Here is a 19018-nt window from a genome sequence, read left to right as displayed (position 1 = left end):
GGAACCTTTGGGGGATTAATTACAACATGGCTTTTTGTAACCAGATATCTGATAGGGTTAATGACAGCTGACACAGGAGCATAAGCATTAATAGCTCATAGTATTTGGATCTCTTTTTTTTTGTGGCATATTTGTTCAGACACAAAGAATTTATTCCATCTTGCTTTGACCTTTATCAAATCAGTAAGAACACGTCCAAAAGCAACTTGGAGCTGAGTGTTAGAGCAACTGTTGCTTTCTGTAAGCTTGTTCCCTTTCGTAATGATGAAAGCATTTTGCCTACCAATCTGATTTTGGTTCTGCCTTCAGATTTGTTATTGCTTTTGCTAATTCAGATTTTAAAATCCATTTCTGACTTAATGTTATATTCCTACAACAGCATTCATGTCTTCCCTCTGCATTTCTCTGTTCAAGTATTTGCAAAGAACTGCACCCGACAGTGAATATTTGAGCTATAAAGATTTTGAGTAGTAATGGAACAAGACAACATCCAGATCTCCTACAAATGCTCCTCAAAGCACTACACAGAATCACGTGTCGAAATTGCAACTTGAAGACATATTTCGCTTCCAAAACTTATTATTTCTTGGAACACTACCCGTAAAGTATTCCATGGGTATAAAGCTTACTAATATTTATTTTATTTGCAACAGTGACTCTCCATTAGCCACAGACAGGGCAATGGATACTTTTCTCATGGCAAGACAGCAAGCAAGACTGATCAATGGGACTCGGACACTGCTGGCCTACCTGCACCCGTCCAGGCTCCTGGAAACTTTGAACTTCACCTTCAACTCCTTGGGCCAGCGTTTCCTGCTCTTATTTTCGATTTAATGTCAGTGGATTCTTTCAAAGCAGTAATGTTTCTATGTTAATTGTTAAGCTTAAATTCTCACAGGAGAGTTTTTTTTTTAAAGATTTCATTTATTTATTCATGAGAGACACAGAGAGAGAGCGAGAGGCAGAGACACAGGCAGAGGGAGAAGCAGGCTCCATGCAGGGAGCCCGATGTGGGACTCGATCCTGTGACTCCAGGATCATGCCCTAGGCCGAAGGCAGGCACTAAACCGCTGAGCCCCTCAGGGATCCCCTACACAGGAGACTTTTTAAAAAGATTTTATTTACTCACTCATGAGAGACACAGAGAGAGGCAGAGACACAGGCAGAGGGAGAAGCAGGATCCCTGTGGGGAGCCTGATGTGGGACTCCATCCCAGGAGCCCAGGACCCAGGGATGACAACCTGAGCCAAAAGCAGATGCTCAACCACTGAGCCACCCAGGTGTCCCTCGCAGGAGACTTATAATACTTAAATGTTCCCATTTTCTCAACTGATTTTTCTCAGCATTTGGAAAAACATACACATTTCCTGTGAAATGCTAGAAAAGAATTCCCACCCAGAATACACCACCAGGCACAGGTTGGTCAGTCTGAGTCAGACCTTGGACAAGGATGTCTTGAGACCCTTTCCCAGAGCCCCGGGCAGGAGGACACAAGAATCCAGCCCACCCACCTCTCACTCAGCACCTCTCCTCCCAGCTGCCTTCCATAGCTCCATGATTCCTGCCACATCTGTCCAGTCCGTTAACCCCCAAACTCACCCAGACCTGCCTACTTCTCTCCTATTTCTTCTGCTCAAATTTATCCTCTTGCTTCTCTCTACAATCCCAGCCCACACACAAAACCTCACATTTCATTTTTCTCCATATTCTCACATTCCAATTTTCTGTGCAAAATCGGTGTCAGCCATGAGTCTGGGCTAACCGCCACTGTGACAATTTAATTAAAGCAATTCAGACTATAAAGTATAAGCGATACATAAATGTCCACTTACCTGCATATAATGCTGAAAAGATCACTTCATCGTACTAAGCCTCAATATTTCCATCTATAAAATGGAGATAAAAATTCCCAGCTCACAATATTTTTGAGAAGATAAAATGATATAGGCAAAGCATAGAACTAAGTGCTAGGAAATTGTTTTAGTCTTCCTTCTCCAAAAAGGACAATATTAAATCTTAAAGGAGGCGCTTTTGAGTACAAAAGAGCTTTTTATCAGGGACTAGAAACCCCAGGAGCAAAGTTAGCTGTGTTCCGAGTGTCTGCAGAGGCCTCTCAGCTCTTTTCTTAAAAGGTCCAAATTCACTAGCCCAATGTCAACTCCAGGAACTTCTCCCCCTGCAGGTTTCCAAAGTAAGAACTGGATGAGAAGGGTTGGCCTGCCAACCCAAAGCCTAGCTGACTACAGCTGCCCCAGCTTGGCCCAAAGTAAATGCTCAATAAATGTTTGCCAAATTGAATTTCCTTCCCCCTAGATTAATCATGGCAGAAGCAAGGAGGTGGCCCCCTTTGGGGTGGCTCCGGTGCCCACAAGCTTCATGAGTCATGTCTTCAAAGGCCTTGCAGCCACCCCCCTTCCTTTGCCTCTGACCTGTCCTGCCTCTTCAGCATGTTTATGGACATAATTACAGAGTGTTATTGATTTCCTGACAGCCGCCTTGATGTAACTATTTTAGAGAATCAAGCTAATTTCATACATTGAGGTTTTTATGGTCTCTGGCAGACTCAACCCTAGAAGTCATTTAGTCTCTTCCGAGGGCACTACTGCCCCTTCTCAGAAACTGCTTCTCCTGGCCCCTCCTTTCCCGAAGCCCAGCTGGGCTGCGATATCTGCACCCAGTCTTCTCCTTGTGGCCCCACTCCCATGCTCACATGACTTGGCCATGTTGTGGGGAAACAGGGAGATCCCAAGGCCCCAAGAAGTCAGAGCGGTGCATGCTGGGGGAAAGATGGGACTCAATTATTCCTGTAAACTTTTACAGCTTGAGTCTGCCCCCTGGTTCCTGTTACACTCCACTGAAACCTTCCTTCCTTACCTGCTATTTACCAATTTGTAGTTTGCAGAGTCTTTTAAGAGACATAACCTTATCTAATTCGCGTATCAAGTCTGGGCTATTATGTCCAGTTTGCAGATGTAAAAATACAGAAAATGAGCGTAGAAAAGTAAAACAACTTGGTAATACAAAATGTTAACAATGAGTTATGAACATCCTTCACAAAAAGGCTTCCCATGGCTGTTTCTTCTTTTGGAGACACAGAGTTGCAAAGTCAAGATTTAAACAATTCGATTTCTATACCTAGCCCCTTCCTGCACACATAGTCTTCCTCACTGCCCTTCTTTATTTCTGTGTGGGTTCTTGCCCTTCACACAGCCCTGTCTTGGCCATACTAGTCTTAAACACCCAAATACGCCCCTCCCCGGTCTGCCTATCCAGCTCACACCTATCCTTGAAGGATCTCCTCAGGCCCTCCTCTACCTGGAAGCCTTGTCTATGACTCCATCTTTCAGTGACACTCCTTGATGTGAACATAGAGGACACATTGTCTACAATATTAGATAACAATATGCTTAAGTAGACATTTAACAAAGTCATTCCATCCTTGGAAGTCCCTTAGTGCAGTGTATCTGGCTTGATTTAATACCCACCATCCATTTCCCAATGGATATAAATGTTCTGATTTACAGCCTGGGGCTGCCTTTTTCTATTTGGGGAGCATAGGACACCAGGGATGTTGAGTTCATGCCTGGTTCCAGAAGTGGGACTTAAGACTAAGGCCACCAGTTGGTCACCAGGTGACCTAAGGTGGTCCAGTCTGAGGGAACATCTAGACTGCTGCCAGTACCCCTGAGGAGACTTGCTCTTTCCTACAGAATATGAAAGAGAGGAGAAAGTCTGCTGACAGTAGAGCCGAAAGGAAGCAGTCGAGAAATGGCAAGAGAAAATATGTCAAGGTCAAGCATGTTGAGCTGTAAGATCGGGCCTTGCCTGAAGCTGACCAAGCCCTTTCTCCAGACTTTCAGTTAGATGAGCCAATTCATTTCTCTTTGTTTGAATCAGTTTCAGTCAGAACTTCTAGCTACAAAGGGAGGCTAAGTACATGCACTTGAATAGTGATGTTTGTTCTAGAATAGTACAAATCAACCTAGAGGCAGCATAGCTCTCCATTCAGAGCTCTCAGTTTTTAAAAGAGGATGCCAAAACTACATTAAGTTCCACTGATCCTTTTATATGACTTACTAGATGTTTGGGTCTTCTCATTACAAAATAATACATGTCTATTAAAGACACTGGAGAAACCCCACTACTGCTACTACCAACCAAATTGTATTTACTTTTATTTAAATACATATAATGTTTCCTAAAATTGGGATGATCATTGGAATGCCTGAGTGGCTCGGTCAGTTAAGTGCCTGACTTGATTTCAGCTTTGATCATGATCCTGCAGCAGTGAGATAGACCTCCACATGAGGCTCTGTGCTGGGCGTGGAGCCTGTTTAAGATTCTCTCCCTCTCTGTCTGCCCCTCTCTGTCTGCTCAAAAAAAAAAATTGGAATGATCATCATGCTGTGTGTGTGTAATTTTGTGTGTGCACTCAATGACAGCAGGCTACTTCATTGTAGGGGGAAAGGTGGCCAGATGCCCTGGGTTCAAACCCTGTATCTAGTATGAACATCCGCGTGACCTTACAATTCCTGCAGTATCCTAATGACCTCATATGTGAAAAGAGTATAATGACAGCACTTGATTTATAGGGACTTTGTGAGAAATAAGTAAAGTTTTTCATGTGACACCTGGCATATGGTAAGAGCTCAGTTTGGGGCAAGGTGGGTTTGAGATGCTTACAGCTCTTTAAAACTAGCCAGTGGGCATTCTTTGTTGTGGGAGTCTATCCTGTATACGGACATAGGATGTATAGTAGCATGACTGATCTTCTCACACTAAGCCAGTAGCACCCTCACCCCACTGGTCTTAACAGCCCAAAGGGGCTCCAGACATGGCCAAATGTCCCTAGGGGGATAAAACTGCCCCCTTCGAGAATCACTGCCTTATGGTATCTCATCATTTAGCTATACTGTTCATTACTGTTGTACAGTTAAAACATACTGAATGCCATTGGATGATGCAAGTCTTGCAGGATCCTTATTACTGTTGCAACTTCAGTGGGAATTTCTTTTGTGTTTCACCATCACATCTGATATTGAACTATTACTTTGAGGTAAGTGATCTTACATTAACATTTATTAAATTTTTACCAAGAGATTTTTTTTAAAATGGTTATTTCATCAAAAGTCTTTTAAGGTATCAACTGAAGTTTCCACTGCCTCACTGATCCTTGGATTGTATTAATAGAATTCATAGCATTACATTATTCTCATCCATTCCTGAGATAATGACTAACTGGACATGTTATAGCATTCATTTCTTAACATTGCAGTGGGTGTGATTTGATGACATTTTATCTAAGGAATGTCATTTCCACTCCACAAAGTAAACTGTTTTTGACTTGTGTTTCGTTATTAGGGTTATGCTGATTTCATAAAATAATTTTGAAAGTTTTCCATCTTTTTATATAATTGGAAATGGTTAATTTCCCCCTAAAAATTACATATTTCTTGAGGTTTGATCGACTGAGCTGATCAACAACATTAGGTCAAGATCATTCGGGGGAAATTAATTCTACAGTAATTTTTTTTTACAATTTCTTTAAGTTTTCTATTTTTGACTCAATTTTGTTGATTACCATCTTGCTATAACATTATGTCTTATAATCAGCATTGTAAAAAATAGGACAGAATACAGTATATTAATCTCATGAAAAGCATCTATATAGTTCCATCTACTTTCTAATATCCTAGTTTGCACTTTTTTCTCCTTTTTTCCTATTGAACTTTCTGGATTTACACACTACTATTCTAATTAAGGAAAGCTCCTCAGTTTCTCCCCTTTTTCTATATGTAGTCTTTCTGTGTTGCTTACTTAAATATTTAATCAAATACTTAATTTTTATTACTAATGTGTTAATAACACCACTTAGCCCATGAATCTACCCTTTTGTACGGCTTTGACTTTACTCCATAAATTTTTACATGGTGTCTAATTTTTGCTACTTTATAGACAGTCTGTATTTCTTCTTTGACCCAAAAATTATTAAGCTGAGCAGTTTTTAGTTTCCAAGATCTCAGGTGTGCCTTTTCAAAAACCCTACTCATTTTTATAGTCTATTCTTTCTGTATAGTGGTCAGTGTTCAACATAAACACTGATTTTCAGTATTTAATGAGATTTTCTTTTAATTTTTATCACTGTTCTGAGAATGGGTGAAAGGTTCACTATCTGTTCACAGGATTAAAAGTTTATTATGCATTTTTATATTTTTATAAATATTTATTTTTCCCTTGCCTCATCTGCTATGTTCTGAGAAAAATACATTGTCATCTCTCCACAAATAATTTTTGTTATTTTCTCCTCATATCTTTTAATGCATTTGCTCTAAATAGTCTGATATTAAATGATTTGGCATCTTCTACTATTTGGTTTATGACTGCTACATTTTTATTCTGGTTTTATTTTCCAATTCAATTGTTGTTATATTAATATTGTCATTCTTGAATTTTTATGTTTTCCTGATATCTTTTACCAAGCCTTTTATTTCTAATCTTTCTCTGTCAGTCATTTTGTATTTTGTATTGGATTTATATCTTGTAAACAGCATATAGTTGACATTTATTATTTGACCTAACCTGGGAGTCTATGTATTTTAATGTGAGGGTTGACCCTTTTATTTATTGCCATAAATTATATATCTCAATTTATTTCTGTCACTACATTTTATTATTTCTATGAAAGTACCTTGCTTTTACTTATTATGCTTGTTTTTTGCCTTGTAATTCTCTCTTTTTTAAATTTCTATTTATTAAAGAGACCATGAATTATTTTCCTTGACTTCTTTTCTCAAATAGCTTGGATAGTTGAAAACATATTTTTAATTCTTTTGATGGCTCTTCTGGGTTTTAGAAAACAATTTTGAGCTTTATTCTTCCCATAATCAATATCAAAAATAAAAGTGTCTATCTACTTGCCCCTTGAAGATGAAAAAAATAGAATGCTTTTTACTACTTACTCTTTTTACTACTTACTCTTCTTTCACCCCATTTCTTTGTTTTTCCTGGAAAAAGATGGAGTATTAGAGTCAAATTTTGTTCAGGTTTTTTTCCCACTTTTGAGACAAACTTCTTACTTACCATTCTTCTTTATAGCTGTGTTAACAAGAATTATACAGACTTGCCCCATGACTGAGCAATTCAGTGCTTCAACCAGGCTTCTTATTTGATAACCTCCCCATGCTAGGGTCTTTATTTTGATACATCTCTCTATTTACTGGAATATATTCTTAAATACTTTTTTCAGGAAGGAAACATAAACCATTTCAGGAAGGTTACACATTCTGAACTCTTTTATTTCTGGTTATGTTTCTCTTATGTTCATACCTAAGTGATAGCTTGACTAAATAAAAAAGTACTTGAATCATGATTGTGTTCCCTCAAAACTCTCTAGCCCTTTATATAAGAGCAAGTTAAATACTATAACAAGACACTGAACTTGTGTGGTTAACACTTACAGAGCCCATGTGGGGCTCAGAGGGAGCCTCCCAGAAGGTGAATCAGGAACTCAGGCTCTTTGCACTGTCCCCTTGGGTCCTCTGCCACAGTCTGAGCATCTGGCTGATGGAGGAGCAGAGAAAGAGAGAAAGAGAAGAGACTAGCAGATATCATAGCAGATTTAAAGATCCAAATCAGAAGTAGTATGTGTCACTTCTGTCCACAACTCATCAGCCCGAACTGGTCCCTGGCCCACTTATATTAGAAGAAACTGGGAAATTCTGTCTTTCTCTGTTTCCAGGAGGAAAGTAAAATGATTTGATAAACATAGAGCCCTGTCTGTGCCACATGGCTGCCCTGTTGTTCTGGGGCATGTGCAGAGAGCTCTTGCAAGATACTTTAATTTTAATTTTTGTAACTATATATTCAGCATAGTTGGGTTTCCTCTACTTCTAGCTTGCTTGTAATACTTTATCTTTTCAATTCAAAAATTTAGCCAGTATGTATATGGATGCATTTCCCTTTAAATTTATTTTGCCTGCACATTTAGGCCATTTTGCAAGACACATTTTCCTCAATTATGACTTTGATTGTTGTTTCTGAATAAATTGTTCTGGTTTATTCCTCAGCCAATACCTGTAATTCCTAGATTGGATCTCCTTCTCTCTTCTCCATACCTATTATCTCCTCATCACTTCCATCTCCTTATTCTTTCCCTCTGAATACAAGGAGATTTTGTTCTCACCAGTGATTTGCGTTTTAGCAGTGTTAACTCCTGCCTTCACTACTCCATGTGAATTTTATTTATTCTATTGGAGTTAGGTATCCTTCAACTGCATTTATATTTTAGCCATCTTCTTTGCAAGCCACTTTCCTCTCAATCTGCTTTTCCTCTTATTGTTTCTTTTTCTATTGTCTTTTTCCTTGGACACTTATGTGGCATTTTTGCCTTCCATGTGTTCATTTTAAAACATGATTTAACCCACCCAGAGCAGTGGTTGCCACCAGGCAGGACATGTGGTTTGCCCTTGGCCTCGCACACTGTTGAGTAGGGTTGCAGAGTTTCGACACAAACACCAGATGGTAAGGCTCACCCTTCATGTCCTAGCAGTACTCAGCAGAGCGGCACACAGCCTGAGCCTAGAGAAAGATCAAGAACCTTTTGACACAAGTCACACCTTATCCTGTACTGGTATCCTGAACAGAAGCACAAACTCTACACTAAATAAAGGCTACACGTCAGCCAATCCACATTTGGACATTTGTAGAAGCCTCTTCTTAGATAAAGAGCTTGTACAGAAAACACACGCACAGCATTTAGGCCATTCTCAGGGCCCCAAGATCAATGAAGTTGGTGCTTCTCTGAGTCTCACCAGAAAACCAAGGCACTTTCTTGGGGCCCAAGGGGATTTACCCCTACAACCACCTCCTGCAAAGTCAGCATAGAGGAGTGGAGCAGCTCCTCTGGTGAACAATGCATACCTGTAAGCCAAAGCCAACCTCAGATGGGTCTTAAATGTGCTGCTCCTGTAGCACCACATGTGGTTTGTGTGCATTGTATTGATGGTGTGTTAAGATAATTTTTGATTTCAAAGGGAGAAATTAATGTTATCAAAATCTGGGTTAACCACCCCCAATTAAGTTATCTAAGCTTCATTTTAACTCTCCACATGAAGCCAAAAAATTTTTTTCCTGATTTCTGGTGCTTTATTAATTAATAGTTAGGCATTGTTGAAGAAAGGATGGAAGGAAGGAAGGAAACAAATCAACTAAATCAATTTTGCCTGCCTATAATAATCAGAATTGATTCTCCTTGTTTGTTTGGCTTTGTTCTTTCTTGGAAGTTGAGTACTCTGAAATTCCTGTTGTTGCAAATGTTAGGACAGCTACTCTTGGGAGACACCTCCTGAGTCCTACCAAACGAGAGCATGCAGGAAGCTGGGCCAGGTACCACCTGCCTACTGCCGCAGCCGCTGTCCCAGCCATCACCAGCCATGGCTGCTGCCACTTATCAGGCTCTACTGACACCCAGCATCTACTGCCACCCCTGCTCTTCATAGCCCTGCCCTATCCGGTTTTCTGATAGGAGGAGGTTCCATGTTCTTCCCAACATTGCTGTAGCTAAAGATCTCCCTCCACTTGCTCTCTCTCTCTCTCTCTCTTAATCTCTCTCTCTCAGGAAATGGGAGGGGCAAGATCTGCTGCAGATATAGACATCCCCAGGTGTAGAGACATGAAAACCAAAGGAAAGATTGGGGTCAGGTTCAGAGACTCACAGTGAAGAATAGTGCGTTCTGTAAAAATGGCAGACTACAGCCCCCAAGCTTCCGCATCTGACAGCTAAATATGTGATCAAGGTGACATGGTGACATAATGACAGGCGTCTCTGACATAAATACAAGCCAGAACGTAATGAGGATGTTGCCTACCCACCAGCAAAGTCCCAGGCAGGATGCCCTACATGATATAAACTGAAGATCAGACAAGCAGCCCTGGTTCCTCAACAAGGTCACCCTGTGGAGGGACAGGTAATGAGTCCAGAGCTCTGGGGGTGCCAGCAGGTTTCTGAGCTGGTGTGAGCAGCATTGACAAGGGAGCAGGGGAACTGACATGTAGCCCCGGGCCTTCCACTAACTAGCTGTGCAATCTCAGACTAATGTTACCTCCCTAGGCCTTGATATGTTGTCCTTTGTAATGGTATAATAATATTTTTTCTATTTCTCTCATTAAGACCCACCTAGTTCCTAGAGTGCCTGGGCGGGTCAGTCAGTTAAGCATTTGCTTTTGGCTCAGATCATGATCCCACGGTCCTAGGATCGAGCCCTACATCAGGCTCCCTGCTCAACAGGGAGTCTGCTTCTCCCTCTCCCTCTACCCCTCCCTCTGCTTGTGTGATCTCACTCTCTGTCTCCCTCAAATAAATAAATAAAATCTTTTTTCAAAAAAAGACTCCCCTAGTTCCTGTCCTGCATCTCCCTGAGCCCATCTCTGGACAATAAACCACAGTCCACAGGTAGAGCCCTTTACTGAGTGCCATTTTAAGAGCTCTAAATTACTAAGGTTTGTGATAATAAGGACCATGATCTAACTGCCTTACCTATATTGAATAATTTAATCCTCAGAGGAAAGTATTATCATGATTTCCACTGTCCTTGTTTTAGATGAGGAAACTGAGAAACAAAGGATATAAGTTACAACTGAGGTCTCAGGCTAGTAAGTAGTAGACCTTGACCAGCCTTGACCATGCTGACTATGCCCCAAAACCCAACCAAAGCCAGCTCTCACCCTGTACCCACATTACAGTTCCTGAGCTTCTGACTTCTTCTGCATACCATATTTCTACGTTACAGTGCACGTTGAATAGTTGAATGCCATCCTTATTCCCTATAGCTGGAACTCTGTCTTTGTAACATGTCCAGGATCTCTGTTCCTACAAAACAGGATTGGAGTCTGCCCAATGGGGGCAGTTTCCTGTGGTCATTCTTGTACTAATCCCTCGCCAAACTGGAACTACTCCAGGCTAGAGTTGGGTCTAATGCATCTTCATTTGCAGGGGCTACTTCAGCATAGCCCAGAGCAGGTGCTCAGGTAAGGCAGCTCAAATGGCTTCTGCCTTGGTGGCACCACCATGTGTGAGCTTGCCCTAATGCTAGGGGCTCACCTGAGCCACCACCTGGAATCGACTGAGTATGAAAGCACTTTATATCCAAGCAACAGGCTGAGTATGGCATGGGGGTCAGACACCCCTAGTTGTGAATCCTGTCTCTTCTATTTCATCTGTTCTTTCATGATTTCTCTTTTCTGGAGGTAAAATATATATATGAGATGCATGGGCCTTAAGTACACAACTCAACAAGCATTGCCAAATTCATACAGTCATGTTGACCAGCACCCCAATCAAGATAGAGAACATCTCCACCCCAGAAATTTCCCTCATGTCCTTTTCCAGTCAATCCCCATAGGCAACCACAGTTCTGAGCTTTATCACTATAGATGTTTGACCCTACTCCTGGATGTCATATAAATGGCATCCTTTTGCCAGACTTTTCTCCCTCAACATATTGTTTTTTGAGTATTATCTTTAATATTTATTTCTTTTTTTATTGCTGACTGATACTCCATTGCCTATGGGGAGATCATGCACCATTCATTTTGTGATCTTGAGAAAGTTATAGAATTTCTCATGCATTCATTCATTCATTCATTCACTTAACCAGAACTTACCCTCTGCCTCAATTTACCTTCTCTAAGATCACGCCGATGATACCTGCTATTGCCTGAAGTGTTTAGTCGAGATCAGAGAGACAGTAGTGAACTCAGCAGCCAGGCAGCTAACATTCCAATCCTGGTTTCAGCCCTCATGCCCTGTATGACCTTGGACCAAGTACTTAATTTCTCTGTGCTCTGTTCTCTCCTCCATAAAAGGATTGACTGAGGATTAACCGACATAGTTAAGTTTCGTAAAGTTCTTAAAACAGTGCCTGGAAAGCAGTAAGTGCCATGTAAGAGCTCGCGATTATTACCAAATATCCAACAGGCCCTAGTACAGAGCGAGCACTCATTAAATCACAGCTGCTGTGTTCGCTATTATTATGTGAGTCTTCACAGAGACACGAGAAAGTGGGTGCACTATCACTACAGTAGTCAGCGCTGTGGGAAAGGAATCGAGTCCCTCAGCCACTATGACAAATCCACAAAGCTCTACCTGAACTGAGGTGACCAACCTGTTCTGGGACTTGTCCAGCTAGCACTGAAAATCCCAGGAATCTTCCTTAGTCTTGGGCAAACTGGACAGTTGGTCACCCTAATCCAAGCTTCAGTCTTCTTATCTGTTAAATGGGTGTGATATACTGTGCTGTCTTCCTCAGAGAATTACGGAAAAAGCCAATGAAAAGTCTGCAGAAAAAAAAAATCTGTAGAAGTGCCATACAAAAGCAGTGGGGTGTTAGCTTGTTTGTTTCTGGGAGCACTAGAAAGCACACTGACCTTGGGCTCAACTTCAAATTCAGAACTTAAATTCAATCTTGAATTTGAGTCATGGCTTCTCTACTTCCAAGCCTAGTGGTGCCAAGTCCTGTCTGTCCTCCAGGATACAACTTCCTCATCTGTAAAATGAGAATTTGTCATAATCAGCCCCCGGGGCTGGTGTGAGGTCTTATATAGGGAAGCACTGTCTGCATGGAAACGGTGCAAATTAAATGTCAGTTAATGTGGTATGGGGGCTCTGTGTCCCAGGAAGCTACTCCGAACTGCCACCCTCTCAGCTCTAGTCCTACTGACCCTGCTGCCTGACCCCAGGCCTCTCTGGAGCTGCCTTCCTGTCAGCCCAGCAGACCCTCACCCTTGTCCCTGATTTCTTGGTGTCTGTGCAGCCCCCGACCCTGATGGCCTCGGGAGGTGGACAACCTAGGGCTCGGCCTGGCAGTGCTCCCACACGCTCCTCTACCAGACCGAGCTCAGGCAAACGACTGCTGGAATCACAGGGCCTCAGTGGTAATCAGCACACCAGGCCTGAGGTAATGGAATAACCCTGATGCAATTATATATTGATTGCAAGTATTATGGCTGTTGCTGATTGCTTCTTATTGATACAAATCCACTGGGCTGCCTATTTGGATAAAGCCAAGTGAGAACAAGGAGAGACGGGGGAGGAAGGAGAAAGAGGGAGAGAGAGGGAGGAGGGATGAAGAGAAGAGGGAAGAAGAGGAGGAGGAGGGATGGGATGGAGAGAGGGAGGAGGGATGAAGAGAGGAGGGAAGAAGAGGAGGAGGGACTACCTCCCAGTGGCTACCGTTGTTTGAGTAGCAGAGCCACGAGGTGGCCCTCAGCCTCAGCCCCCTCCCCACCACTTTTCATTTTTACCCAGTCCCCTCCCCTACCCAGTCCCCTTTCCATTCTTACACAGTTCCCTAACTCCAGGATACCTCCCTGCCTAATAAGCACACCCAGGGAGAAGCTTTGACACCCTGTTTCAGAGAACCAGAGAGGAAGGTCAGGAAGGATGGCTACTCCTGTTCCACAGCCACAGTGAGCCCAGTAGAAAAGAAATCCAAAGGCAGCCAGTCACCGGGGACACGGCCAAACCAGGGTCAGGGAGGCAGGAGGGGCCGCAATGCGCAGGAGTCAGAGACCTGCTAACACATGTGTTCTTAGTGGAGGGTTGAACGCCCAGCACCCTGCCTTCTTGTTTCAGCTCCTATGCCGGAAGTAAGTGCCCTTTCCAAAGTCCATGTAGTGCCATGGTGTTTGCATTTCTGTGCTTTCTGGTGGTGATTTCTGTTTAAAACGGCCCCCGAGGGATCCCTGGGTGGCGCAGCGGTTTGGCGCCTGCCTTTGGCCCAGGGCGCGATCCTGGAGACCTGGGATCGAATCCCACGTCGGGCTCCCGGTGCATGGAGCCTGCTTCTCCCTCTGCCTGTGTCTCTGCCTCTCTCTCTCTCTGTGACTATCATAAATAAATAAAAAAAAAATTTTTTTTTTAATAAAAAATAAAACGGCCCCCGAGTGCAGTACTGAAATGCTGTCTAGCGTTTCTAAGTGTAAGAAGGCTGGAATGTGCCTCATGGAGAAATCCTGTATGTTAGAGAAGCTTCATTCAGGCATGATTTTTAGTGCTGTTGGTAGGGAGTTTGATGTTAATGAGCCAACAATATGTAATTCTTAAGGTGTCTTTAAACAGAAACATACCTCAAATAACATTATGTAGTGATCAGTTGATTAGAATGTGAGCGGAAGTTGGCAGGAGCCTTACCCTGTACCTCTTTAGAAGCAATGGTCAGCATTCACTGAGCCAGTGTTCACAGCGACTTTATGGTACGTAACAACCAAAGCTGGCAAGAGTCAGCTGTGCATGCACACGTAACAAAGGAAAAGAAAACCAGCATCACCCTGTCTGGCTCTAGTATCAAACGTAGAGAAAGCCTTGAGCCTTCTGGTAAGTTACTGACTCCAGAACGTGAACAGCTCCGTCCCTGGCTTTCCAAAGCTAATAACTGAAGATTCGTCATCATCTTCTGCAATAGGATAATCGTGTAAGAAAACTGTGTGTGTGTGTGTGTGTGTGTGTGTGTCCATATGGAACAGACTAACCATAAACTTGGTAACTTTGGAAAATCTTGTGTCTTCTTTCCTCTACAGAAGTGTCATAATTTGCTGTTGACAAGTCAGTCCTTTTAAAACTTTCTCTGCGGAGATCCCTGGGTGGCTCAGCGGTTTAGCGCCTGCCTTCGGCCCAGGGCATGATCCTGGAATCTCAGGATCGAGTCCAACATCAGGCTCCCTGCATGGTGCCTGCTTCTCCTTCTGCCTATGTCTCTGCCTCTCTCTCTCTCTCTCTCTCTCTCTCTCTCTCTCTGTGTGTGTCTCTCATGAATAAATAAATAAAATCTTTTAAAAAAATAAATGGTTATAAAAAAAATAAAAATAAAACTTTCTCCGCAAGTAAACTTCCTTTCTTCTCAAATGCTTTAAATGCTGTGTCTCGGAGTCTTCCTTTGATTCTGACTAGCTTAGAGGAGTCCACATCAGTGATATCTGACCAGGTCTCAGACAGTAGTCACCCAGCACCCGTGGGCTCAGAGAGCCACAGGCTGGCACACTCTTCATTTTGTTCACACAGCACCCGGGGTGATGTCTTGCCCAGAGTAGGGGCTTATTATGCAGAAACCTGTCCTAGTCAAGGTCCTTGGTCACAAGCTACAGAAGCTAAACCGATTAACTCAAACACTGGGAGGTTGCCTGGATGTGGAGAGTAGTACGGGTCATCAGGACTGAGGATGACGGTGAGTTCTGAGTCAAGGAAACACCATGAAAAGGGAACAGCAAAGTTAACAGCCCAGTTTGGGACAAGTTGCATGTGAGATGCCTGTGGCTGTTCACTGGGTTCTCTGCAAACTCCAACACTCTATGTATTTGGAAAGGATTCTATTAATACTATTGATGCTATCGCTATTATTAAATATTAATGAAATTTCCATCCTTGAAGAACCTAAGACAGAATCACTCCAGTGAACTGAGAACAAACTGCCTTTGTCAATAGAAAAGAAAGTGAAGATCCAATTTTTAATCCTCTTTCCCTCCCTTTGCCCTGGCTGTCAGTCACAAGGAGAATGGCCAGGCATTTAGGGCAAGGCTGCCCATACAGAATGGATAGCCACCAACAGTTTTCAGATGGGTAACTAAAAGCCAATCATACATGTAAATCAATAATCAAATTCAAAGCTGTTGTGTTTTAAGGCTCCATCTACATTGGGGGACCATCTGGTGATCATAAAGAGAAAGTAGCATTTGCTTGGATGATGCCAGGGGCCAAGGAAGCAGAAGTCCTGAGAATCTGTGCTTCCTCTGACCTCTTGACATGTCAACTTAGAGCCTCACACATGCCAGTTTCCACGGCTCACATTTGGTGGGTTCCAGCCTAGCAATATGGTATGGTTGTCTAGATAGAACACCTTAATTGGCCAGGATCGCCCTGAGGAAAATAGTGTAAATACTCATCCTGCTCAAACTGTGTGCCTGGAGTTCTGATGCAGAAAACAGGCTTCCCCCCAGTCACTGAAGAGAAAGTATCAGGAGTCAGAAGACCTGAGATCAGAGTTCTGGTTCTACTATTCCCTGGCCTTCAGCACATTTAAAATTTTTCTTAAATTGAGCCTTGCTTCCCTCATCTATAAAATGAGGCCAGGGAGGTACTACCTTTCTGTGTTACAGGAGGGCTGTAAGAATTAAATGGGGGTAGAGATGTGTGTAAGAAAGCACCATATGTGTATTGCTTATCTCAGCCAGTGATTGTTGATGCCTGACACCTTCTTTACCCAGAGAACACCCTTCAGCTTCCCATAAAATTAAACCCTCCAGTAGTAACATTTTTGACAAGTACATGCACTGAAACCTCCCAGTGCAATCGTCACCGGGCTTCCCACTGCATGCCTCCCACACCACACAGGCACGCACGCTGGAGTGCGTCACTGAAGACAGTATGGCAATATAATAAATGAGGAGGGGAAGTCCCAGAAGTGCTAACATCCCACATTCCCTGCCCCCAAAGAGAGAAGATAGCAGAAGAGTGAGTGGCAAAAGGAGACTTTGCCACTTCCCTCTCTTGTTTCAGGAGAAATGATGTTTCCCCGTTTTAGAGCTGTTTCTGGGACAAAAGAACTTATTAAATTGCTTGTAGTTTTATTTTCCTGTTAATTCTGTTAGTGTAGCCTACAGCCTGAGAGTAAGCAGAGTGTCCTTAATGAAGCCAGTAAATAAATTCAAAAAGGGGTCTGATTTCCTAGGGAAGTGCAATGATGCTCTATAAATTCAAGATGTTGCTTTGCCCTGTCCTGGCTGCTGTGGCCCCCACTTCCTTGCTGGAGGGTCGTTTCGGTACATCAGGCCATCAGTGATTTACCAGAGGATGGAGGTAATCCCCCAACTTTTCACTGAGTCCAGGCCCAGCAGCATTTATTGAGTACCTCCCACATATGGGAAGTTCCAAGATTAATGAAAGCTTATGTGCATGAAAGGACTCAGTACACAGTAGGTACTCAATAAAGACTTGTTTTCTTCCTTCTTGGCTGTCTTTTGTCTGTCTTTTGTCTGCTGGATCAAGAGTTTCACTGGCATCTGTACACACTCTCTCCATAGGCTAAACACTGAACAAATCAGCTTTAAAAAAAAAAATTACCTCCATTTATTTTGCAAAAGACTTGCTGACAAGACACCCAGCAGCATCTAAAATTCCATCTCGACAAAGAGGGCAGGGACAAGGCAGCCAGGAGCTCTATTTTCTGACTCTGGGCTTCCCACTGCATTCCTCCCACACCACACAGGCACACACATCGGAGCACATGTGCACCACTGCGATAAGGAGACGCTCAAACGCCACAATTCATCACCCTGGCCCCGGATGGAAGAAGAGTGTGCGTGCGAGCGTGCATGCACATGTGTCACACTCCCACATGCACATGCACCTGGAGGGCCTTTGTAGCTGGCCTGACAATGGAGCGAAGGCACAGAGCTTACAAAGGGGGAGGAAAACGCAGGGAAGTAAAGAAAGGCGCGCCTTTGAAGGCGCCCCTTTGGTTGCCTCCCTTTGGTTTTGGTTGCACGAGTGGGGCCAGTTAACCAGTTAACAGCATGATGAAGGACTGCAAAAAAAGGAGAGAAGCTTCCAGCCTTAGCCCTAATGCAGAAGGAACAAACATTAATCATCACAATCCCTGTGGGAGCTGGGGTTGTTCCCTAATGTGTTTTGGGAGGGAATTCATGAAGTCAGTGGATCAGGATGAGGATGCTAATGTCCCTTCCCAGAGTCCTCAGGGACCTTTGTGCTCACTAACCTCAGCTTGTCAGAGTCAACCTCACAAGGCACACATGTATGCACACATACAGACACACACTCTCTAACCCCCACCTTGGCTTTCCTCCCAGAGTCAATCACTCCTCTTTTGGAGGTTCCTGGGAAAATTGAAATTAAATGAATCCACATTTATGGAGACCTATTTGGGCCAGGCATTTCCATTTGGTTACTTAGTGTAAGCCTCTCAAGAAAGAGTACTAGGAAAATATTTTTCTAGTTATTACCAGATATCTGTACCATTTGTACAGATGCAAAAATCTAAGACGCAGAGAGGTTATATGGTTTTGGGTTTGGTTTCAGGCATACACAGCTGGTAAGTGGTAGATGGAAAATTCTAGTCTAGATTTGTTTGTTTGTTTGTTTGTTTGATCAAGTACTATGTTTCCCTTTCACAGCACAACTGGTATCCTCTTTCTGCCCCAGATTCCTGGATCCCATAGGATACAGTAGTTCTGAGGTGAGGTCCAGGAATCTGCATTTTATTACAGGCTTTTTTCATTTTTCTTGCTTTAACAGATCTGTTGAGGTGTAACTGAACTACAATAAACTAATTATGTTTGACGTGAACACTTTGACACGTTCTGACATTCATAAACACCTATGAAACCATGGCACCATCAAGAGAGTGACTATATCAAACACCCAACATCCAGTCTCTCACAGCCCTCATAATCCTTCTCCCCTCACCCCCACCCTGCCCTACCCTGTTTCCCCCATCTCCAGACCACCACAGACTTACTTTCTGTCACTATAGACTAGTTTGTATTTTCTGGATTTTACATTGATTGCTCATATAGTATGTACTCTTTTTTGCCTGACTTCTATCACTGAGCGTGATTATTTTGAGATTTATTCATGTTGTGTGTATCAATGCATCATTTATATCGCCTTGTAGATTCCATCTTAAGGATATACCACAATGTGTCCACCGATTTGCCTCTTAGTGAATATTTGGGATGCTTCCAGTTTGAGGCTCTTACAAATAAGGCTTCTATGTGCATTCACACTTAAGCTCGCAAACCATAATAATAAGAAAATATGTACAAACTTGTCAAATCACTCTGTTGGACATCCAAAATTAATGTAATACTGTGTCAACAATATTTCAGTAAAAATTAAAAAGAAGGTAAAGGGTTTTACAACAAAGAAAAAGAAAATAAACAACCCAGTCTAAAAATTGGGGAAATATTTGAATAGACATGTCACCAAAAAAGATATACAGATGGGAAATAA

General features: G+C 42.6%; 1 long non-coding RNA gene across 1 annotated transcript; it reads right to left on the bottom strand.

Annotated features, from left to right (window-relative positions):
- Nucleotides 1–7456: 7456 nt before the first annotated feature.
- Nucleotides 7457–12326, bottom strand: LOC119865852. Its single transcript, XR_005378255.1, has 2 exons — nucleotides 12162–12326; nucleotides 7457–7560 (listed from the first exon to the last, which is right to left on the bottom strand). It is a non-coding gene; the product is annotated as an uncharacterized LOC119865852 (long non-coding RNA).
- Between the last annotated feature and the right edge of the window lie 6692 nt (nucleotides 12327–19018).

Source organism: Canis lupus, chromosome 25 (genome assembly GCF_011100685.1).
Source record: "Canis lupus familiaris isolate Mischka breed German Shepherd chromosome 25, alternate assembly UU_Cfam_GSD_1.0, whole genome shotgun sequence".
Taxonomy (NCBI): Eukaryota; Metazoa; Chordata; class Mammalia; order Carnivora; family Canidae; genus Canis; species Canis lupus.
This window is presented reverse-complemented; position numbering and strand designations above follow the sequence as displayed.